The sequence below is a fragment of the Jaculus jaculus genome, chromosome 6 (assembly GCF_020740685.1).
Source record: "Jaculus jaculus isolate mJacJac1 chromosome 6, mJacJac1.mat.Y.cur, whole genome shotgun sequence".
In the NCBI taxonomy this organism is placed as follows: domain Eukaryota; kingdom Metazoa; phylum Chordata; class Mammalia; order Rodentia; family Dipodidae; genus Jaculus; species Jaculus jaculus.
The window spans coordinates 11,457,756-11,483,044 of NC_059107.1; the positions used below are offsets into that span (position 1 = coordinate 11,457,756).

The window sequence follows — 25,289 nt, forward strand, 5'->3', positions numbered from 1 at the left end:
ATTAAGCATTATAGGTCATCTAGAGATGATATGAACTCTACAGGAGGATGTGCATAGGTTCTATGCAAACACTATTCCATTTTATAGGAGGTTTTTGAACATGTACAGATTTTGTTACCATGGAAGGGTTGGGGCTCTGGCAATGATCTTTCTGCAGATACTGAAGGACAGATAACCTGTTGGCATCATCACCTGCTGGAGCCAACTGAACCTGTTTCCAGGTCCTGAATGACAGGTGCCAAGGAATTGAGCTGTGACTGGGGTGAGTCAACAGAACCAGGGGACCCCGAGTGATTTCTTCTGCTCAGGAGCCCCGAGACAGCAGCCAGAAGAACTTTTATTAAAACAGCTCTGTGTACAAGGTTCATGCAGTTTCTACAGATGACAGCTTAAAGAGAACAAAGCAGACGGCAAGTCCCTATCTCAGAAGCAGGAGACATTCTGGCTGGCTTGAAACTGCAGATGAATATTAGACCTGTTTGACAACGGGAGGAGAGACATCACAATCTCTGTTCCCAGCATTCCAGGATAAGCACAGATGTGCTTATTCTCAAAACATGGTCTCAGCAGAATCACAAAATGTTCTATTAAAAAAAAAAAAAACTTTTGCTAAGACAGGCGAAAAGCAACCCCCACCTCCCCACCGACAATAACTGAACACTGGTTGTGAAGCTTCTATTCCTTGAATCAGCTAGAAGACGTCCAGTTCACAAGGCATGGCAGAACGGAGAGAAGACCACCCCTGGGGACTGCTGTCAGTCGAGCTGTGGTCGGCTTCGTGCGGAACCTTTCCTGGAAAAACAAACGCACCCAAGCACTGGGCACTCATACACGCTATGCTTGGTTGCCTTATAAATTGGTGCGACCACTTTAATGTCAATTTTGATAATGTCTACTAATTTCTAAATTGTGAACACACTTGGGCTGGACAATTCTACTCCCAGGAACCCGTGCTACTGAAATATTCACAACAGTATGTAAGTATATAACAGGATATTCACTGCAGCTGTGTGAAAGCAGAGGATGAAAAACCACTGACTTGCTACCAGGAGCACAAATAAATCTGTTTATTCATACTATGGGAGGCTGTAACATCATTAAGTCTTTATAGTACAGAGAACTTTTGGGGGATTTTTGCATTGCTTTTCTAATTAAGACAATAAACACAAATTTTTTTCCTTCTGCCCAGTGTCAGTGGGAAATGATTGCAAGAAAAACATTTTAAAATTTACACTTAAAACTATTGGGGGGGGGGCTGGAGAGATGGCTTAGCGGTTAAGCGCTTGCCTGTGAAGCCTAAGGACCCCGGTCGAGGCTCGGTTCCCCAGGTCCCACGTTAGCCAGATGCACAAGGGGGCGCACGCGTCTGGAGTTCGTTTGCAGTGGCTGGAGGCCCTGGCACGCCCATTCTCTCTCTCTCCCTCTATCTTTCTCTCTGTGTCTGTTGCTCTCAAATAAATAAATTTAAAAAAAATGAAAAAAAAAATTTAAAAACTATTGGGGGGTGGCTGGAGAGACAGCTTAGTAGTTAAGGCATTTGCCTGCCAAGCCAAAGGATTCTAGTTCGACTCTCCAGGCCCCATGTAAGCCAGATGCACATGGGGGCATAAGCATCTGGAGTTCATTTGCAGTGGCCAGAGGCCCTGGTGTGCCTATTCTCTATCTCTCTCCTCCCTCTCTATCTCTCTCCCTCTCTCCCTCTCTCTCTCTCTCTCTCTCTCTCTCTCTCTCAAATAAATAAATAAATATGAAAAAGCTTTTAAAAAATAAGTATAAAACTATTTGGGCAGTCTTGACACTATGGGACAATGACATGACTTGCTTAATCATCTGGTAGTTTTCAGCTCACTGGCATCCATGGCCTCTGTAGATCCCTTGCTTGTCTCCTGATACCAAGTGGGAGAGAGCCTATAGCTTTCATGTAACATTTATTGCTAAATGACCAATCCAGTTTGCAGACTTTGATCTTATTTCAATTCTGTCCCATGGTGGGATAGAGGCTTGTAGTTGTTTGGAGACGGGGCATTCTGCCTGTAGAAAAGTTCTTGGTTGGTCCTCTGACAGGCTCTTTCTACCTTCAACACTGAGGCAAGAAGAAAACAATGAAAGATACAATGTAGCCACAACACCCCCTCTTCATGGTCCCCATTCCTCAGTTTCCCAGCAGTAGTGATTTGATTCAAGTATCCCCCATAAACTTAGGGGTTCTGAATGCTAGGTTCCCAGCTGATGGAGATTTGGGAATTAACGCCTCCTGGAGGGATTGTATTGTTGGGGCAGGCTTATGGGTGTTATAGCAGGTGTCTCCTTGCCAGGGTTTGGCACACTCTCCTACTGTTGTTGTCCACCTGATGTTGGCGTGGGGATGCTGTCTACCCTCTGTTAATGTCATCATTTTCCCCTGCCATCATGGAGCTTCCCCCTCAAGCCCGTAAGCCAACATAAACCTCTTTTTTTCCCACAAGCTACTCTTAGTTGGGTGAGTTTTTACCAGCAATGCAAACCTGACTACAACACCAGCTTTGGTCAAAACCCTAAGCCTTGATCCACTCTGTTCACATCATCATATCTTCATGATCCTTATCTGACAGGCAGCATGTTCAGGAAGGATGTGACCAAAAAGCTCAAGACAGAGAGCTTTCCAGCTATTCTTGCCACCCATGGGATAGTCATGTGTTGAGTCGAGGTGAGCAGCTTACCTCCAAGAGCCACAGTCCCCACATGGTTGTCCATCTCTGGGAAGACAGACAAGCTCATCCAACATGATGCCAGGCTCGGGCCATGACTATTCACTGCCAGGCCAGTCTTGGGCACATCCATCAACCTCCTTCCTGCCCTCACTTCCATGCCCAAGGTAATAAACTCTTCCTGCAGCAATTTATTCCACACATTTCTTTCTTTTATTTACACTTTATGATGAATGCAACTAATTCTACAAACAACTGTGAACAATCAAAGCAGAATTATGTAAATTAAAAGAATTTAGCCAAAATGTACAGGCATAAAGGTGGGCTGCTATGTATACATGACAGCAGGGGTTTCAACAGATCTTGTTTCAAAGGCTGGAAACACTGGCATCTTCTCCTCAAAACTGTGGCCACATCAAATACCAAGACCCCTCAGCTTATCGATGTGTTCTTACATGAGCCAAATTTATTTTAAAATTTTTGTTTACATTTTCTTGTAAATTACACAACTTGTACACATATACCTCCTCTCAGGTTTAGTGCTAGAATCTAACATCTAAAATGCACGGATGCCAGAAATGTTCCACAGGTAATTATTCTAGCTCTTAAAAAGTTAAAAAAAAAAAAAAGAAAAGAAAGTATTTGTGAAAAATAATTTAAAAGAATCAGCGCAAACTTGGTAATCCTGGTGCTCTCGCAGTAGCAAGTCCGGGATGGGGGGCGTGTGGTTTGACTTCTGCAGCCTTGGCCAAGTCTTCTTCATCACTCGTCTATTTCCTTCCCAAGGATCTTTCTGGCTCCACCATGGCTCTAGGTATATCTGTGCTTGTGACTTAGTCCATTTACCAAGATGTGGCTACAGAATTCAGTCCCATGGGCCAGGGCTCAGGGGGTCCCCCACACCGATGAGACTTTGGAGGCTCTTCCTCCAGCCAGCGGACCCCTCTGTACTGACTGCCACAGTTTGCATCAGGTCGAGGAACTCTCATGTTTTCCCCCAGCAATGCTTCAAAGATTTTGTAGAAAAAGGTCCAAAACTCTGTCATCGCTGGGACTCTGTGTATATCTACCTACCAAAGCTGGTACCGCCCTGGAACTGGTGACCTTGGGGGAGGAGTTGGTCAGAGGAGAAATGCCTAGAATGGAAAATACAGAAAGAGCAGATCAGCTGTGAAAAAAAGTAGTTCTGCTTGGAATCTTTGTCAGATATGAGGGTGGCTTGAGAAGAGTGAAATCCCTTCTAAACTTACAACCTGGAGTCATCGAGATTTCAGATGCTAGATTTTGACTGCACATAGCATCATTAAAGGGCCAAGTATTGAGTATGTCTGGTGACAATTTTAACTCCCACCCTGTTTTTCTGCATGTTTCTTTCAGTAGGCCAGAGAGCATGAAGATAAATTAAATCAGTGCAGAGAAAGTGGGCTTCTGAATGAGAAGCAGTTCTTCTAGGGGGATGGTAATTCACACATTATACCCATTGCTCAAGGCACACACAACCCTGGTCTAATCCTTAAGCTTCATCCTTGTAGCTTCCCAACCTACCGTGGTTAATGTGGCTTGGATTTGCCTCCAGAAATTTGGCTGTTCCGTTTGGAGAACAGGAAGAAGCAAGTCTTAGCTCAAGTAGAGCCAAGAGAGTAGAGTGTGCAAATCCAGAGGTTCAGCTCCTGCAGATTCAGCAAACCATTAATAGATACCATAGGTTAAGTGGACCTATAGTCATTTACAGAACACTCTATCCAAACTCTACAGAATATACAGTCTTCTCAGCAGCTTATACAACTTTCCCTAAAACAGATTATATATCAGGACACAAGGCAAATCTCAACCAATTTAGAAAATTTGAATCAACTCCTTGGACACTGTCAGATCACAATGCAATGAAGCTAGAAACTAACAAGAGAAGCTGCTGAAAATTCATAAAGTCCTGGAGAATAGGCAACACACTACTCAACAATGGACGTGTCATCAACAGATTAATGTCACAAAATGATCCTCCTACCAAAAGTAATATACAGATTCAGTGTCGTCCAAATTAAAGTTCCAGCACCATTATTCATAGAAATAGGAAAAAAATAATCATCTTAAAACTTGTATGGAAGCACAAACGGGTGCCAAAACTATCATCAGCAACTAGAATACTGCTAGAAGCATTACCACACTACATTTCAAGTTATACTATTGAAACACAGCAATAAAAAGAGCATGCTCTAAGCCAGACATGGTGGCACATACCTTTAATCCCAGCACTCAGGAGGCAGAGGTAGGAGGGTCACCATGAGTTCGAGGCCACCCTGAGACTACATAGTAAATTTCAGGTCAGCCCGGGCTAGGGAGACCCTACCTTGAAAACCAAAAACAACCAACAAAGAAGAACGTGCTCTGGGCACACACATGCACGCACGCACATGCATGTGCGCGCGCACACACAGACACACACACACACACACACACACACACACAGAATGGAAAGAAGAGAAGATCCAGGTATGAGTCCAAGGAAGTACAAGTACCTAATTTTGACAAAGAGACCTAAGACACAATTTTGGAGTAAAGACAGCACCACTTTCAACAAACGGTGTTGAAAAACCTTCTACAGGTAGAAGGATGACTCTAGACCTTTATCTCTAACAACACACAAAAAAAACAACTCCAAATGGACCAAGAACCTCAATGTAATACTGGAAACCCTGAAATAAAGGAAAAAGTAGGGAGAATACTTCAAGATATAGGTGGAGGGAAAAACTCTCTGAATAGGACCCCAGTAGCCCAGGAAATAAGGCCAACAATCAAAACCTGGGACCTTATGAAACTAAAAAGCTAATGAAGGTCTGGAGAGATGGCTTAGCGGTTAAGGCACTTGCCTACAAAGCCTAAGGACTCATGTTTGAGTCTCCAGGTCCCATGTAAGCCAGACATACAAGGTTAAGCAAGTATGAAAAGTTGCACTTGCACACAAGATGGCATGTTGTAAATAAAAAGTAAAAACTGGGCCATGGAATTGAACACAGAGTTCCCAAAAGAAACATAAATGTGAATGGAGGGATTGCTTAGTGATTAAGGCATTTGCCTGCAAAGCCAAAGGACCCAGGTTTGATTCCCCAGGACCCACGTTAGCCAGATGCACAAGGGGGCACACATGTCTGGAGTGCGTTTGTAGTGGCTGGAAACCCTGGCGCCCATTCTCTCTCCCCCTCTCTGTCCCTCCCCCACCCCTGTCTGTCAAGTGAATATTTTTTTAAAAAAGAAACATAAATGTCCAGTAAATATGATTCAAAATGTTCAACAATTTTAGCCCTCCAGGGAATGCAAATTTAAACTACTTTGAGATTGCATCTCAACCGGGTCAAATGGCTATCATTAAAAAATCAAATAATCGGGCTGGAGAGACGGTTTAGCAGTTAGGCACTTGCCTGTGAAGCCTAAGGACCCCAATTCGAGGCTCGATTCCCTAGGACCCACGTTAGCCAGATGCACAGGAGGGCTCACATGTCTGGAGTTCGTTTGTAAAGGCTGGAAGTCCTGGCATGCCCATTCTTTCTCTGTCTGTCACTCTCAAATAAATAAAAGTAAACAAAAATGTTTTAAAAAATCAAACAATGGTCAAGTGCCGTGGCACTCGCATTTAGTCCCAGCACTTGGGAGGCAGAAGTAGGAGGATCACTGTGAGTTCACAACCAGCTAAAGACTACATAGTGAATTCCAGGTCAGCCTGAGCTAGAGTGAGGCCCTATCTTGGAAAACCAAAATCAAATGAAAACAAGTGCTGATGAAGGTGTGGATAAAGAGGAAGCCCATTGTTGGTGTGGTTCTCAAAAAGCTGAAAATGGATCTGCCATATGACCCAGCGCTACAGCCCCTGGGAAGAAGAGCAGCAAGTGGAAACCAGGCCCACCTCATGTTCAGAGCCATTGCTTGCACTTATCTCTTCACCGAACCTGTCTTCCTCTTCAGATCCTGGATCAGGGAGCGGGACAAGCAAGATGGCTTTCTTCAGCCCCCTTTCCCTACCACCCGTCATCAAAGTCTAGAAAGACCTAGATGGGTTCTCTGGACTTGTTAGCAGTGGGTCTTCACCCCCCCCCACCCCAGCCCCCAGGTAGGATTTCACTCTGGCCCAGGCTGACCTGAAATTTCTATGGAGTCTCAGGGTGGCCTCAAACTCACAGTGATCCTCCTACCGAGTGCTGGGATTAAAAGTGTGTACCACCATGCCCAATTTCGTGGGTCTTTTCTCCCCAGAAACCACTGAATTTAATCGCACCACCACCTTCATCTCCTATTTGAGCACTTTCATTGGGAATTCTGCTTCCACTCTCCACCGGCGCCTTGCCCTTTGACCACTCACATGTACTATTTCCAGGCTCCGCATCTCCTTCAGAGGACAGGACTAGATGGGGACTATTCTCAGCCACTGTGGGAATCAGCCAGACACACAGCTGCCTGTGTGTCTCCTCAAGCTCTCTGTCCCCCATCTATACATGGTCCTCCACAAGAAATGTTGTCAGGCATTGGCTGGTGGTGTGGTGAGGAAAAAGGAATGTTGGTCCAGATTCCAGTAAGCCAATGGCAAAACGGTAAGAAAATGGCAAACAATAGAAGACAGCTTTAAGCACTTCCCACTACAGAGAGGCAGCTGAAAACCTCAGCGCTTCAAGCAGGCGAGGCTCCAGGATGGGTGAAATGAGGAACAATCAGAGCACAGGCTGGCCGAGGCAGGACGGGCCCATTGATGGGGAACCCCCACCCCCCACCGCACAGCAGGAGGAGCTCAAGCCTGGACTTCACACTTTACAGAGCCTATGAACCAAGGAGGTTCATAAAACAGAGGCATAGAGCCATGCCTCCAAGCCCTCATTCAGCTGGTACATTAGGTTCTCTAGGGGAACAGCACTGGTAGAATGACTGTACACTATGAAGGTTTATTAGGTTGCCTTACACCATACAGGCTGGGTGCTCCAATAATGCGTGTCCACAGGCTGGAAACAGTAGCGTCTTCGCCGCTCAATCCACAAGGCTGGATCAGCCCCCACAGCCCCGATAGAGCAGTAACAGTCCAAGGCACTTTTCCCCATCTCTTGACTTGCACCAGCTTGCAGACAGCAGTGGAGCTCAGGGTCATTAGCTTCCAGATTAAGCCCTGCCCCCTTCAAGACACCGTCACCTGTGGACCACACCAGCTCCGCAGCCCCACCAGCCGCTGCTCTTTGAGCTTGTGGACTTGCACCTGTGGCTGTGGGGTCTAGCGCTTGAGGCTTTCTTTCTGTTTTAAAATATTCATTTTCATGCAGAGAGAAAGAGAGAATGGGCGCATCAGGGCTTCTGGTCACCTCAAACCAACTCCAGATGCATGCGCCCACCACTTTGTGCATTCGGGTGGAGACTGGGGAATTGAACCCAGGTCTTTAGGCTTGGCAGGCAGGTTCCTTAACCACTGAGATAACTCTCCAGCCCCAAGCTTTCTTTCTTAATCAGTATAGGGTTTCAGAAGAAGGATCAAACAATCTCTGACTTTGGAGGGGAGATGTCAGATAATGGGCAGATATCAAAGAACTTCTAGGTGTTGCAATTCAGGGATGGGAGGCCACTTTCTTCCACTAATGGCATTTTTTTAATTCCTGAAAAAGAGGAATTTTTTTAAAAGGTGACTATTGGTCAGTAGAAACAGCTCTGTATAGGTGAAGAAAAGGTAGAAGGATAAGCTGATATCTCTGATAATGTCAACTAGGAATGCAGGAGGAGTCTTGTGATGTTGGAGGAAGGCTCACTAATTCTGTAGATGGTGGAGTGAGAAATGAGAAATGACACAGGACCTGGAGGGAGACTGAGGTAGAACTTGCTGAGCAGCAGTTAAGGAATGAGGAGGGCTGGAGGCTAAGGGAAGAAGCTGGCTGGGTGAGTCGGGGAGACCCCACGGGAAAGGAGAGTGCGGCTTTGTGCGTTGCCTGCCTCTTGCTGAAGGTGATGGGAAAGGAAACAGCTTCTTCAGGAGGGAGAACTTCCATTTGCAGCTTCCCCCATCCCAACCTCAGAAGAAGGTTGCTGGGAGGAAACTGGTGTTCACACAGTCTTAGGGAGGAACTCGGGCTTCTGGATGAGATGGAGCTTAGAGCTGAGCGAGTGGACGTTAGACAGGACTTGCAGTGGGAAGAAGCTGAGCCAAGCCCTGAAGAATAGAAATTGACCTCTCCGGGGTGGAGAGATGGCTTAGCGGTTAAGGCGCTTGCCTGCAAAGCCAAAGGACCCCCGTTCAATTCCCCAGTAGCTACGTAAGCCAGATGCACAAGGCGGCACATGCATCTGGAGTTTGTTTGCAGTGGCTGGAAGCCCTGATATGCCCATTCTCTCTCTCTGTCTCTCTCCCTCTCACTGTGCCTCTTTCCCTCTCTCAAATAAATTAATAATAAAATATTTTTAAAAAAGAAAAAAAAATGACCTCTCCAGGTCTAGCTGCAGACTGAATGCAATGCAATACTTCCCCTGTTAGAAGCTTCCAGAGCACACTGTCTGATGTTAGATGCTTTGGGGGTAGATCCCAGATATTCTCCATCACCAAGCAACCTGGATGACTTTTAAGCAAGAGGTAGAAAAGACCCACTGATAAAGGTCCAGAGCACCCATCTAGGTCTTTCTAGACTTTGAGGATGAGTGGTAGGGGAAAAGAGCTGAATAAAACTGTGTTTCTTATCCAGCTAAGCTGATGAGGAACCTCAACTTACTCGCCCTGCAAGGATTGAAGAGGAAGAGGGGCTCATAAGGGTGAAGCAAGCATAAGGTCGCACATGCCCACTAGGTGGTTCAAACACCTGGAGTTTGGTGTCAGTGGCTGAGGCCCTGGTGCACCAATTCTCTCTCTCTCTCCTCTCTCTTTCTTTTGCTGTCTCCAAAAGTAAATCCTTTTTTTCTCAATTTTTATTAATATTTTCCATGATTATAAGGCCCAGGGTCTAATGCGGAAGAGGTGGCGGAAAGAATGTAAGAGCCAAAGGAAGGGCAGGACTCCTTACAACATGCTCCCTCAAAACATAAAATGGCCTGAATATCCATGACCTCAAGGCACTACCTACACAAGACCATCATAAGAGGAGGAAAATATCATAACATCAAAATAAAATAGAGACTGATTGAGATGATGAAGGGATATAATGGAGAATGGAATTCCAAAAGTAAACCTTAATTTTTTTTTTTTACAAAGAGGAAGTGGGGTTCTTTGAAAAGGTACTTGCAAGGAATGGCTCCAAACATGGGTTGGACTTGCTTTTCTCTGGCCAGCACTTTCTCTCCAGATAGATAGATAGATAGATAGACAGACATATATATAGATATATATAGATACACACACACACACACACACACACACACACACACACACACACACACATATATATGGAGAGAGAGAGAGAGAGAGAGAGAGAGAGAGACTGAGTATATATTACAGTACTGAGCACTCCTGTCACTTCTTTCCAGCACCATGATGCCTGCTGAGTCATTTCAAGGTCACTACCATCTGAAAAGAGAAGATTCTTTACCAAAAGTGAGAGTAGCATTAATATTAGGGTATGAACATTAAGAGAAGTGCTTATTGGGCAGTTTGATAAGTATAGTACATGCATTTAGCCAGACAGCAGCAGTTACATCCCTAGGGCATATGACTACCCCTGTTTTAAGTTTTCAGTTATCAGGGATGTATTCCCTCCCATGGAACAGGCCTCAAGTCCAATTAGAGGACAGTTGGTTTCCACCATGACAGATGAGCCACTGTTGCACCCATTGGCTCATTTGGCCTGGCTGGCCAAATAGACCTGGCTTGCAGTGTCCACTGTTGAGTATCTTCACTGGTGATTTCTCTTTCTCCCATTGAACTGCATGCAGAATGACTTCTTCCAGCTTTCTGTCAGCTGGTCTACAAGGAGGAGGTTATCAGCTCAGTTCCAGCAGGATTTCTCAGTGGCCTTGCAGCCCAAGTATGTGGAGTCTTCAGCAATAGGGTCTTGCCATCTATTCTTGGTAGGAAACCAAGGGCCTCAGCAATGTCCTATAATGTTTTGGGGACATCAAGGACCTCCCTGGCCAATAACTCACTGGAAGTTATCCCATCCCTGTGACTTTTTTTTTTTTTTTTTTTTTTTTTTTTTGGTTTTTCAAGGTAGGGTCTCACTCTAGCCCAGGCTGAACTGGAACTCACGCTGTATTCTCAGGGTGGCCTCGAACTCAAGGCAATCCTCCTAACCCTGCCTCCCAAGTGCTGGGATTAAAGGCGTGCGCCACCATCCCTGGTTCTGCCAAGCATTCTAAGTGTTTCCAGATTACTGAGCTCAGAACTTTGTGTAAGCTAGCCAGGGAAGCCCAAAGAGGACAGGAAGGAGGACAGGGAAGCCTGGACAGAGGAACGGACAGCTGCAGAGAGGGAGTGGAAGGAAGGTGTATGGGGATGCAGGTGGGGATGCCAACACTCCTCACCTCCTGAGCATCTTTCTCAGGGCCCTGGTTACCTCCCTGTTCCTGAGGCTGTGAATGAGTGGATTGAACATTGGCATGAGGACCGTGTAGAAGATGGAGGTGGCCCTGTCTCCTGCTGGTGTCCTGGCTGAGGCCTGCTGCATGTAGCCAAAGATGGTGCCCCCATAGTAGAGGTTCACCCCAGCCAGGTGTGAGGAGCAAGTGGAGATGACCTTCTGCTTCCCCGCAGAGGAAGGCATCCAAGCCACAGCCATGAGGACCTGGGCGTAAGAAGCCACGATGACCACCAAGGGGCATCAGCAACATCACCACGTAGCATGTGTAGATGAGATGTACTCAAAGAGACAGGTGTCCACACAGGACAGGAACAGCAGAGCCAGAACCTCACAGAAGAAGAAATCCACCTCCAGAGCGCCACTGCAGGGGTAGGTGAGGCCCACACTCACGTCAATCACACCATCTGTCGCCCCACCACCCGCCCGGCGTGCTATGGCCAGGAGGGAGCAGGCCTGCATGCAGCTCATGAGCACAGGGTATGGCAAGAGGTGGCAGGTGGCCACATACCTGTCGTAGCCGTGACTGCCAAGAGGAAGTACTCGGCTCCTCCTACCATGACCGCTAGAAAGATCTGAACTGCACGGCCTGCCCGTGAGATGAACTTCCAGCCTGAAAGAAAGCTGGCCACCATCTTGGGCACCACTGTGAACATCATAGTCAAGTCCATGATGGAAGGCTGGCTGAGGAAGAAGTACATATGTCGGTCAGCCTTGATAAGCGTCAGGAGGAGGACACTGCCAGCTAATGCAGCAGTAGAGGCCAGAAGAATCAGGAAGAAGCGGAAGATGTCATATGGTGAATGGCTGAATAGGCCTGTAGGGATGAAGCTAGATAGGGATGTACGGTTCCAGAGCCCTATAAGCCATTCTTTGTCAACTGAAACTAACCAGATGTGGTGGCCTACATGTATATAAGACGAACACTAGAGGGTGAGGCGGAAGAATCACAAATTTGAGAATAGGCTGGACTGCAAAGAAATAAACTGTCTCAAATAAGCAAATAAATAATACTTAATAGAGGCTTGCAGAATGTAAACAGCATGGTAAGGATCATTGGAACTGATGTGACAGGAAGAGTTGTGAGTAGAAAGAAAGAATCAAGACCTATCACACCTAGTTTTAGGATGGTAATTTGCTTGCTAATCATCTTGGTACAAAGGAAAAATAAATTCCTTACATCTTTCTGACAGGAGGTAGTTTTACATTGGTGATGGAGGAAGGAAAACTGCTCTGGGTTCTCAGCTATGCTTACATCATGGGGACACTAAGGAATGTTTTTCAGTACAAATCCCTGCCAAGCATGGTGACTGACGTTTGTAACTCCAGCACTCAGCAGGCTGAGACAGGAGGAATGCCACAAGCTCTAAGCCAGTCTGGGTTATAAAGTGAGAGACACTTATACACACACACACACACACGTTGGCCTGACCTCAGGAGATATTTGCTGAGCTGAATGGGGCTCTGTTATTTTCAACTCCTCAGGTGACCTAAAGGGGAAATGGTTTACACACACACTCATTTAGAAAAATCTGGGTACATAACTATTTTCATTTTAACAGTATCTTAAAAAAAAAAAAAAAAAAACCTGTGGAACCAGAAGATGAAAAGCACAGAACACAGTAAGTTGCAGATATGTGTCCATGAATGGACCCAGGACACAGCGTGGGAGGTTGAGATCCGTGCAGGCCACGTACTCAGTGAGACCAGAGACTCTAGAGCGTGGGGCTCAAACATGCGGCTAAAGTTCCACGGGGCTCCCTGCTGGCTGTGGGACTCAGTCAGGAACAGTGGTAGAAATTCTGCCCTAGAAAACCAAGATTCGGCCTTCCTGGTTTCTAGTATTGACAACCTTGGTCAGTTGGCAGCAAGGAGGTGTGACTATTCAGCCTGATTGTCTCCTGAGAGCCTGACGCTGGAGCCCGAAGTGGGGCCAGCTGTGCCCAATTCCTGCTCATTTAGCCCCTTGTCTTTTAGGCCCTACTTCACCTCTCCAGTACCTACCATCTCCAATCAGCTCTGCCAAAACAGTTTACCTGCCACTTCTCTCTGAAAATACAGTCTTCAGTAATGTGTGAGCAAGTATTGGCCTGGGGAAGGACCCTTATCTACTCTCTCCCTAACTCCAGGCCTCCAAATGTAACCTAAATTTATAGAGCTAAGCCCTCAAGATATTCTCCAGCTTCTTACAAAAAAATGGTAATGAACTCATGTACAAGGTTTGTACAGGGCAGTGTCTTGGGACACCAAATTTGGTCCTTAATGAGCCCAGGGAATAAACACATACTCCACACCAAAGAAGAAACTGAAATAATGAATTAGCTTCAGGACAAAGTTCACTCCCCATAGCCCTGACTTTGAAAAATACCCCAGACTCCTATTAAGTGATGGAAGGAGACTCCCATGAGACATCTCCTGACACAACACCTATTCGTCCCTAAGAGGTATCCTCACTCTTCTCTTGTCCCAGGACAACCACAGAGTGTCAGAATCAATATGGATCTGCACTCAGGGAGTTCTGTTAATGGATGACCAGTTCCAGTATTCTGTGAGCCCAGTCTTCAATTCAGGTTCTTAGTCTTCAATTCAGGGTCTATACCTTTATACACTCAGCCCCTGGTTAACCATTGTTCATTAAACAAATCATTATTGAGCACTATGGAAATGAAGACCAATCAAAGAAAAGCAGAGGCTATTTATGCAGTGTATGGCGGGCCTCAGACACTGTCACTTGAGCTTTGGATAACAGACCGAGGAGAAGGAAAGCTTCTAAAGCAGGAAAAGACTAGGGCAAAGTTTGTGCATGTTTGGATTAGAGGCTGTTTTCACGGACGGGCTGGAGACAGGGTGACTAGAAGCAAGCTGTTCTGTTCAGAGCTGGCTAGGGATGTATAGGGACTTTCTCTAATCTACCCTACACTAAGTATCAAGCAGGGAAGAATTAGGAGAGCTGACAACTGCTAGACCAGTCTTGACCATTGAGTTCCAGCTGGTGTGGGAGTTGTCGCTCAGCCGTCCCTGTACTTAACATGAGCTTCTTTGAAAATGGCTTCTACATACATATTAGTCTAGTGCTCCAGGCTGATGGAGACCCCTGACCCTGTACTGTCACCAGGGTTGTTAAGGGGTCCATTGAGCCCTCAGACTTTGACGACGATGTAAAGTCGAGATGTTGAGTCATTCAAGTCCACCTTGGTCTCCCCACGGCTACTAGGTCAGCAGAACGACCGCCTTCACTTCTTGTGCTGCTTCAATAGCTTCTCCCCAGCCTGCCATTTTCATCACTTTCCAGTGCATTTAGCCACATTGAAACCGTGATGATATTTTTGACTGGAAGTACAGGTTTTCTGGGGATCATCAACTCATACCCCAAAGCAAAGCCTGAGGCCTTGACCTGCTGACAGTCTTGGAACCCAACTCAAAATCACAGTCTTTATTTCGTTTCCTTATTTCTCTCCAGTGCAAAGTTTCCTTTTCTACCTGGTCAGGTCTTACAAAGAACACCATTGCCTTCTGACTCCTTACTATAATCTCATTACCCAAAGAAGAGTAAATGCATATCATAGGAAGAGAAACTGAGGTGTTAACACACGTGTGCAGAATTTGCCACACACCCTTTCCTTTACTTAGCCCATGGGCAATCATTTGCAACCTACTGTCTGTAAACTATCCCAGGCCACTCTATATTCTCCAGGCCAATTAAAAGTCCTTAAAATTCATGTTCTATTCCCTAAAATTGTCTGTATTTTCCATTTTCTCTATTGCCTATAGAAAGGGTGATATGTATTTTCCTGAACTGTTGAGCTAGTGGGTAACTATATGCCCAAGATTTTCCCCCTTTTTATGTGAATAAGTATGTGTTTGTTTTCTCATATCAATCTGCCTTTGCCAATTTATTTCAGAGAATCTTCAGAGGGGAGAAGGAAACTTTCCTTTCTCCTCCTACAGATCCCATCATACCATCAGGTACAGTAGGGTTTTTTGTTTGTTTGTTTGTTTGCCTGGTTTTCTGGCTGCTAATTTATTTATTTAGCACAGAGTGGCCTCAAACTCCTGATCCTCCTGTCTCAGACTCACCAGTTCTTAGATTACAGACACTACCACCATACCCAGACATGGGTATATTAGGTTTCATATCACCTTCCTATCCCCATTAGTCTCTCTGTTATTTTGATATCATCTTTTTCTCCTCATATGAGGGTCTTTTGAAGGTATTGCTAAACACTGCGAGGTCATGAATATCAAGGCCAATTTCTGTCCAGACAGTTGTATGTAAGGAGCGGTAGGTACTCTTCCTTTGGCTCTTACATTCTTTCGGCCACCTCTCCCATAATGGACCCTGAGCCTTGGGGGATGTGAGATGTTGCAGTGTTGGACACTTCTCCATCACTACTTCTCAGCACTATGTTGCCTTTTGGGTCGTCCCAGTGGTCACTGCTACCTGAAAAGAGAAGCTTCTCTAACCAAAAATGAGAGTAGCATTAATATATGAATATGAACATTAAGTGTAGTGATTTCAGGGAAGATTGGTGAGAATAATATGCATTTAGCCAAGCAAGAGCAGGCTTTATACCCCTAAGACTCATGACCTCCCCTGCCATAGGCTGTTGATTAGGTTTACAGTATCAGGCATGTATTTCCTCCCATAGAGTGGGCCTTCAGTGTAATTAGAGATCAGTTGGTTTCACCCAAAGCAGACATGCCACTATTGCACCATTCAGTCATTTGGCCTCTGTGGCCAAACTTGAGGCTTCCATTGTCCACTGTTCTCACCGCTGATGACTTCTGTCTCCCACAGAATTGCATGCAGTGCAGCTTTTTCCAGCTTTCCGTTGGCTGGTCTATAGGGAGAAAGTTTTCAGCTCAGCACCAGCTTGATTTCTCAGTGACCTTGCTGCTCAGGCATGTGAAGTCTTCAGCAACAGGGTCTTACCATCTGTTACTCATGGAAGACCAAGGACCTTGGAATTAGACTATAATATTTTAGAGGGAACAGGGCCAACAACTCACTGGAAAGTATCCTATCTCTGGCACTGAAATTTTTCTAGTAGCAATCTATGGCTTCTGGATGTACCATTATCCATAAAAGTAGGTTTTCATATGTCTTACACAGAATATCTTGAATTTTGATTGGCCCTCCCCCCTTCTGTTATTCAATCTCTTCTCCTGGCCTCACTTAAGCCATTTCACCCCTGTTCTTCTACTTACATAGATACAATAACATCCCCTAAAGTCCTTCTCTCCCCTTCCTCTCTTATAGCATTTTTCCAGCTTACTGGCCTCTGCTACCGATTTTTGGCTCCAGCTCACACACAAGTCTATACATTTGTAGCTATGATCCACATACAAGAGAGAACATGCAATGTTTGGCTTTCTGGGTCTGGGTTACCACACTTAGTATAATCCTTCCCAGATCTTTCCATGTTCCAGCAAATTTCATTTTTCTTTACTGCTGAATAAAATTCTATTATGTAAATGTAACACATCTTTATTATCCACTCACCTGTTGAGGGACATCTAGACTGGTTCCATTTCCTAGCTATTGTGAACAGAGCAGCAATAAACATGGTTGAGCAGGTATCTCTAAGGTGGGAAGAGTCATTAGGATATATGCCCAGCAGTGCTATAGTTGGATCACATAGTAAATCTATTTCTAGCTGATTTCCTCCTTTCTCATAGAGCTTAGTCTCTCCTGCTTTTCCACTGTGGCCGTTAAAAACCTATACACCTTTACTTTTCAGACAAAGAGTGTATTTTCCTGTGGTTTTGCTCAAATTCCTCCCTAGGCTGGATTGGTGTGACTCCTATGCAGCCATCTTACCCAGAACTCCTGTCCTGGAATTTTTGTTGTTGTTGTTTATTCTTATTTATTTGAAAGTGACAGACACTGAGAGAGAAAGAGGCAGATAGAGTGAGAATGGGCATGCCAGGGCCTCCGGCCACTGCAAATGAACTCCAGACACATGCGCCCCCTTGTGCATCTGGCTAACATGGGTCCTGGGGAATTGAGCCTTGAACCAGGGTCCTTAGGCTTCACAGGCAAGCACTTAACCACTGAGCCATCTCTCCAGCCCCTGTCCCGTAATTTTTGTTGAGAAGTTTTTAATTACATTTCAATCTCATTGACTGTAGTATTTATGTTTAGAAAATTTATCATTTATGAGTTTAATTTTGATAAGTGGCATATGTCTAGTAAATCATCCATTTCTTCCAGGTTATCCAATTTTGTGGAATAGAGGTTTTGAAACTATGTCCTCAGGATTCTTCCAACTTCATTGATGTCTAATGTAACCTCTTGATTTTCATTTCTAATCTTAATAATTTAAGACTTCTTTTTATTGTCTTTTGATCAAATTACAGCCACCTGATCTTTGACAAAAATGCCAAAACTGAAAATTTATATTGGAGAGAAGACAGCATCTTTAATCAATAGTGCTGGAAAATCTGATTTCTACATATTGAAGAATGGAACTAGATTCTTCACTCTCACTATTCACATGTAGACAGCAGCAGCAGGAGAGGATGCCAAACACTGGTAAAGGAGAAGTTGGCTATAATACCCATAAGCCTGCCCACAACAATACACCACCTCCAGGATGTTTCAATTCCCAAATTGCCACCAGCTGGGGACTTAGCATTCAGAACACAAAAGTTTATGGCAGACACCAGAATCAAACCATCACACCTAGACAGTGAGAAAAGGCAGAATGTTGCAGTAGAGTGTAAACTCTGGAATTCCAGAAGACGTCCTGTCACCAAGGTGGACAACACAACACAAAAGCCAACATCTCTCACTTGCTCTTTGAGGTGGAGGTACAACCAGTTCTTCCCTAGTTTCCACTCTTCCTTCCCCTGGGAGAGAGTTGGTTTGCTGAGCCCTAGAGATGATCAGAGAACTTTCCAGAAAACTGTCTTCCCTTGGAGGTTTAATTGCCACACAGACTAGGGACAGAGGTGTGGGAGAGAAGGTGTCTCTGAGGACTTGTGAAAGCAGAAGCAACTTTCCTTTAATCACAGCAGCAGAGATGAGATAGTGGATGGGATATCTGGGGACAGGAGATAAATCCTCTTAGCTAGGTGGAGGCCTTGACCCTGGAAAAGGGTCACATCTACAGGTAAGACCTCTGTGATGGCTCATAGTGAGAAACCCACCCCATCCTGGCCCTTCCATCTACTCTCCTTTAGAAGGAGATGCATCTTCTGGAAGGCCTTTCCTAAACCCCAAATGAAGATGCCAGGATTTTTGGATAAAGTTCTCTTTTCAGAAATTTTAATGTGTTCTTTCTCTCAGCACCCACTTTCTTCCCATTTTAATTCATTTCTTCAGAAGCTTTCCACAGATCTCTTGAAAAGCATAGGGTAGTTTCTGCTTGTGTGGGATGTCCCCTACACTCAACCTCCTCCCACCAATCCTGTCTTCATATCTGCACAGCACATTGGAAGAGTCTAGAGTATTTATGAACTTGAGCCTTTCTTTGTCCTACAAATTTCTCTCCCTCTCCCTCCCTCCTTCCCTCCCTCCTTCCTTCCCTCCCTCCCTCTCCTTCTCCCTCTCCCTCTCCCTCTCCCTCTTTCTCTCTCTCTCTCGTTGTTTTTCGAGGTAGGGTCTCTCAGGCTGACCTGGAATTCACTGTGTACTCTCAGAGTGGCCTTGAACTCTTGGCAATCCTCCTACCTCTGCCTCCCGAGTGTTGGGATTAAAGGCGTGCGCCACCATGCCCAGCTCTCTCTCTTCTGTTTCTTAAGTCCTTCATGATTCCTTTTCATATCTATTTCTCAAGCAGATGGAAGTACAACAGCTTTCCTGCACTGACACATGTTTGGAGCCTTCCTTGTCACTCATCAGCTATCATTGCTGGGGGGGGGGGGGGATTCTGTTCACCAGGTCTTGAGGATTTTGATCAGAGTCCTTCTGATTTGACAGCCCTAACCACTGTCATTGCCTCTGTGATGTCAGGGAACTTTCTTCCTCTCTGTGTCTTGTTTTTCCTCCACATTTGTTCAACCTACAGTTATTTCTGTCACTTTTTTGCTTACAATTTCACTTGAAGTATAGAACCCTTGTGTGGCTACATTTGGCTTGTAAAATATTGGGTTTGGGCTGGAGGGAGTGCTTAGTGGTTAAGGCATTTGCCTGCAAAGCCAAAGGACCCAGGTTCAATTTCCCAGGACCCACATTAGCCAGATGCACAAGGGGACGCATGTGTCTAGAGTTCGTTTGCAGTGGCTGGAGGCCCTGGCATGCCCATTCTCGATCTCCCTCTCTCGTCTTTCTCTGTCAAATAAATAAATAAATAAATAAATAAAAATATTGGGTTCTTTTCCTTAATCCTTTATTCCGTGGTTAGAACTAAAAAGAACATTAATTATCTAACCCCATCATTTTATAGCTGGGGAGACTAAGTCTGAAAGAGAGAGAGAGATGAGGGAAGAGAGAGGAAGTGGCTTCCTCAGAGTCTCAATCTCATTATAGGTTTTTAGAAGAGTGGACCTGATTTAGTATTTTCAAATCATAAGGGATAGAGTCCCTGAAATGTATATGTTTTCTGGACCAGAGTGTTGGGGAAGTTATCCGTCCCTGATAATATCTAGGCATTAGGATTTGTTTTCTGAAATCCAGTAATAAAATTCACTTCTGACAACCAAGCACAACCACCTATACTTCTCATTCATAGAAACCAGGTTCTGCTTTCTGTCTCTCTGACACCTATTTTTACTGTTATTTTTATATTCTGTTATACTTCGTCCTCTTGAAGGATAGTTCTGTTCTTATCTGGATAAGCATGGTTTGGTGGTCTGCTCTCTTCCACTTTATAGTTTTATCTCTGAGTGATAGAGCTGTCTCATGGATCTGATTTCCACCTTTTTTGGTGCAGAGCTTCTCCATCAAAACTCCCTGGTGTGCTTCTGCAAGTATCCTTTCTGTGATCAAAGGCTCTGGCAAGGTCTGATCCTACCAAAAAGAAATTTTAATTAATTCAGCTTTATACTGTGTCTTGATAGACGATAAAGACAAATCCTTAGAATTTTCTCCAAAAATACTTTATCTATTTTTCAATAAATACTTATTAATAACTCTAATGGACTCTGTGTATGTATTGATTATTGCCCTACCAATTTCTATGACAGATGCTATTGAGATGGAGGGACTTAAGATGGTGGCATAGGAACCATGCCAAAGCAGCCTAGGAGAGAAAATGAAAAAAAAAAAAACACAGCAAATGACACTCCATTTCTTATTTACATTTTCCTATTTTTTATTGGTTTCCTCTGTTGAATAGACTACAATATGCTTCAGTTATAAGGTGTACAAGAAATTGTCAACCACAGCAGAGAAGTAGGAGGGATCCAGTGTCTAGAGACCACAGTTTCTATGACAGATGGTATTGGACATCACTTTAACATTATGATTGTTCATTTAAATCAGGCTATTGTCTCATAAAGTTTAAAATTCTAAAGATTAAAAATTATTTATAATCATGACTTCCTTCTGTACTCCAGTCTCAGAATCTTACTCTTATGATGTCTGTGAGACTGTATTATTATTTTCTTGTGTTTTGTTCCAGATATTTCATGTATTATATAAATACAATTTTAAAAAATAAATATATATGTAAAAGTAATATATGTAACATTACATGGTATAAGATAAATATTTATCTTCTTTCTTCATCTTTTTCATGCTAGGGATCAAACCCAGGGTCTTGTGCTTGCTAAGTAAGCACTCTACCATGAGCCACACACCAGACCAGTATAATTGAATTATATGATTATATAACTTATTAGATAATATATCATAAAATTTTGATATCAAGCTAGTTTGTGATATAACATTATGTAACATAATCATTCAATGTATGTATGTTATATATTAAACTACACTATTCTATACATTGCTTTTTTACATTGTTGCATTGTTAAACAATATAATTAACAGAGAATTCTATAATAACATCTTAAGAGTAATTTCTGGTTTTTGTTTGTTTGTTTGTTTTTCAAGGTAGGGTCTCACTCTAGCTCATGCTGACCTGGCATTCACTATGTAGTCTCAAAGTGGCCTTTAACTCATAGCAATCTTCCTACCTCTGCCTCCCCAGTGTTGAGATTAAAGGCATGTGCCACCACACCCAGCTGACTCTATTTCTTATTTACATCATCCTATTTTTTATTTGCTTCCTCTGTTGAATAGACTGCAATATGCTTCAGCTATCTTATCTATAAGGTATTTTACATATGTACAAATATATATGTAGTAATTCTTATAATAGAACTGCTCAAAATGTATCTTTATTTTTTAAAAGATGTGTGTTCTCAATGCTTTTTCTATAGCATCATGTTCTTATTGATCTTAGTATTATTACTTTTGTTTATAGCACCTTATCTCCTTCCTGTTGATAAGCATGCTTTTGGATTCCTTGGAAAGTCTTCTTTTTCATCTATATTGTTTGGTTTGTTTTACATCTCTTGTGGATAGAGAACTGATTTTTGCTGGATCTTGGAGGTCTGCTTATACTGAAATACAGTGAAGGTTTCTCAGAGCATGTAGGTTGGGTATGTTACCTGTAGCTTCACACTGAGTGGTGTGACTGGCTTTTCTTTTGTCTAATATTAGTATCCTGAGATGCTTTCTAGGCAAGTCAGATTCCTGATTAGAGAGAGGGTCCTCTAATTTTCTGCATGGAGAAAGTAAATCTGGGTCTAAAAGACAAGGCTAGAAAATGAGCTTTTTTTTTTTTTAATGTGGAGCCCAGGCTGGCCTCAAGTTACTCATCCTCCTGCCTCTGCCTCTTGAGCAATTTCCTACCAGCATGCGCCAGCCACCACAACCGGACTATTTTTTTTTTATTTTCCATTGTATTTACACTAACCTCACCTTCTCTGCCTCCCTCCATGTACAGAACTCTTGGTTGAATCTTTCCTGCAGAAGTAGTATAATAACTTTTGCCAGAGTGAGGGAGGACAAAGCCCTTTTTATGTGGAGCGGGGAGGAATACATGTGTCCGTGTGTTGTCCTCAATGTTCCTTCAAGTAATCTCGCTGTTGCTGTCTGTGTCGCTGCTTATATTCGCCTCTTGCCTGAGTCCTGAGCCTTTGGGCTGTCCTGTGATTGCCATACTCACTGGCTGCTTCCAGTGCAGCTTAGCTTCTTAGTGGTGCATGTCAGTGACCACTGTCAACTGTTTCCAGTGCCCAAAATAATGTCTTTACCAATGTCCTCCCATTTGTTTTCATTGTATTTGTGGCCACTTTCATTCAAGCGGGGGTGGGGGGCAGTATCAGTGATGGGCGGAACTTGAGGTCTTCAGAACGATGAGTGTTCCCAGTGTAACCTTTAACAATTCTCAGGCCCTGCTATGGGGTGTCCTTAGTACAGGTCCTCTCCCTCTTCACTGCCGTAAAGAAAGGATTGTTCCTGCAAACATAGTCCGTTCATGTGACTCTCTCCTCAAGGTTTTTTTGTTGTTGTTGTTTTTGTTTTTTCCGGCTGCTCATTTTAGCAAGCCAGGTCCCCACAGGTCCCATGCCGGCATCTATGTGCCTCCTTCTGCTGGTGTGAAGAGTCATTGCAGTTTTGCTCTTTACTTGGCAACAGACACCAGTGGTGGACGTCTGCACGTCCTCTTTTTCTCCTCTCAGTCTCCACTGCTTCGGTCCCCAGCTATTTTGTGTCTCAGTTCTCAGTCCTCACACTTTGTCTAACATGGACTGTCCATCTGTTTTCTATCCCACCACTGCTCTAAGAGGACTTCTGAGAGAATCTGATGCCTTTTTTTTAAAATTTTCATTGTTTGTTTCATTGTTTCATTCATTTGAGGTAGGCTCTCGCTCTGGCCCAGCTGACCTGGAATTCACTCTGTAGTCTCAGGGTGGCCTTGAACTCATGGTGATCCTCCTACCTCGGCTTCCCAAGTGCTGGAATTAAAGGCGTGCACTACCATGCCCAGCCCCATACTTCCATTTTCAAAGTGTAAATGACTTAGTGGGATATTAATTATGATCATGTGGGTTTCATAGATTACTTTGGGGCAAAGTTACATTCTTACAATGTGGAGCTTAATTGATTCAAGAAAATATGTATAGTTTTCCTCAGGCCTTTAAAAATGTTTTACAGTAAAGCTTTATAATTTTGACTATTAAGGTTCTCTCCTACATAATTTCCATTTAATTTGCAATTGTGAACACAATGTTTTTTCTTTTGTGGTAACATTTGCTAGTTGGTTTGTGGTAATTATGAGAAAACTAAATTTTTGTGTGTTGAACTTACGCATAGCCTAATTTTCCTGTGTTATATTTTGATCCACAGTCAGCATGAATTAGCATCACTTAAGTAATTAAACTATACTTCTATATACTTAAACAAAATGTGTAAAATTCAAATAAATTTAAGGAAGATAACTTTAAAAAAACACACAGAGAGAGAAAGAGGCAGAGAAAGACAGAATGAATGGGCAGGCCAGGGCTTTCAGCTGCTGCAGACAAACTCCAGATGTGTGCACCCCTTGTGGCAAGTGTGCGACTCTGTGCACTTGTACCACTGTGCATCTGGCTATGTGGGACCTGGATATTTGAACATGAGTTCTTAGGCTTGGCATGCAAGTGCCTTAATTGCTAAGCCATCTCTCCAGCCCAAAGACAATTTTTAAAAAAAAAAATTTGTTTATTTTTATTTATTTGAGAGCAACAGAAAGAGAAAGAGTGAGAGAGACAGAGAGAGAGAGAGAGAGAGAGAGAGAGAGAGAGAATGGAGAATGGGTGCGCCAGGGCTTCCAGCCACTGCAAACAAACTCCAGACACGTGCGCCCCCTTGTGCATCTGGCTAACATGGGTCCTGGGGAATCAAGCCTCGAACTGGGGTCCTTAGGCTTCACAGGCAAGCTCTTAACTGCTAAGCCATCTCTCCAGCCCCCAAAGACAACTTTTAATACAACTACCTAGAAAGAATCACACGACTGATAATTTGGCATATTTTCTTCCAGACTTTATAAATACTTAAGACTGCTCAATAATTTCTTATTATTAAAATGAAATTTCTCTATTTCTGGCCCACTTTTAGAAGTGCCTTTTTTCCCTTTATAAATTATCTTCTGCTACTAAAAAAAAATCATAAATATCCCATTGCATGAATATTATTTACCATATGGTTATATCACAATTTACGTGATAATTTCTATATGTTTGATGTTTTTGTTGCCCTCTAAGTTTTTATTTATGAATTTTTTAAAGAAATACTCTTAAAAAAGAAACACTTTAGCTGGGCGTGGTGGCGCACGCCTTTAATCCCAGCACTCGGGAGGCAGAGGTAGGAGGATCGCCGTGAGTTCAAGGCCACCCTGAGACTCTGTAGTGAATTCCAGGTCAGCCTGGGCTAGAGTGAGACCCTACCTCGAAAAACTAAAAAAAAAAAAAAAAAAAAAAAAAATTAAAAAAATTAAAAAAGAAACACTTTAAGTTTGCATACTTGAAAAAATATACCTTTTTTTAAAATTTTTACTTCAGTATACCATAACCATGAAATAGAGATTGATTGTCCTTTCTTTCAAGGTAGTTATTTTGTTGTTGTTGTTGTTCGTTTGAATGGGTTTTTGTTTTGAGATACTGTCTCACTCTGCAGCCCAGGCTGGCCTTGGACTCAAGATCCTCCATCCTGAGCTTCCCAAGAGCTGGTACCACAGATGTGCACCACCGTGCCTGGTGCTTTCCTGGTAGTTATGAGGATGAAATATGAGGACACAGCCATGTCCTCATCATGGTGCCTGGCAATGACAAATTCTCTTAAGTCCAGCTGTCATCCATTTTAGACTATTAAGCACTGCTTATGTTTTTAAATTTTGACTTTACCAACATTTTTCTATCAGCCTATAAGACAGTATCATTGTCTCAATTTAAACAACAATCAGAAACTGAAGCTAAGAAAGATTATGTATTTCCTCCAGTGAGACTGACTGAGGGCTTGGTATTGGTGTTGGGTTTTGTATCCTTGGCCTTGTGCATGCTAGGTAAATCTTCTACCACTGAGCTCACTCCCCAGTCCTGACCTAGAGCTTCTGAAGCAACTGTGACTGCTGGAATAAGTAGATAATTCTCA

General features: G+C 43.6%; 1 pseudogene; it reads right to left on the reverse strand.

Annotated features, from left to right (window-relative positions):
- Positions 1-11,005: 11,005 nt before the first annotated feature.
- On the reverse strand, positions 11,006-24,941 carry LOC101613907 (annotated as a pseudogene).
- Between the last annotated feature and the right edge of the window lie 348 nt (positions 24,942-25,289).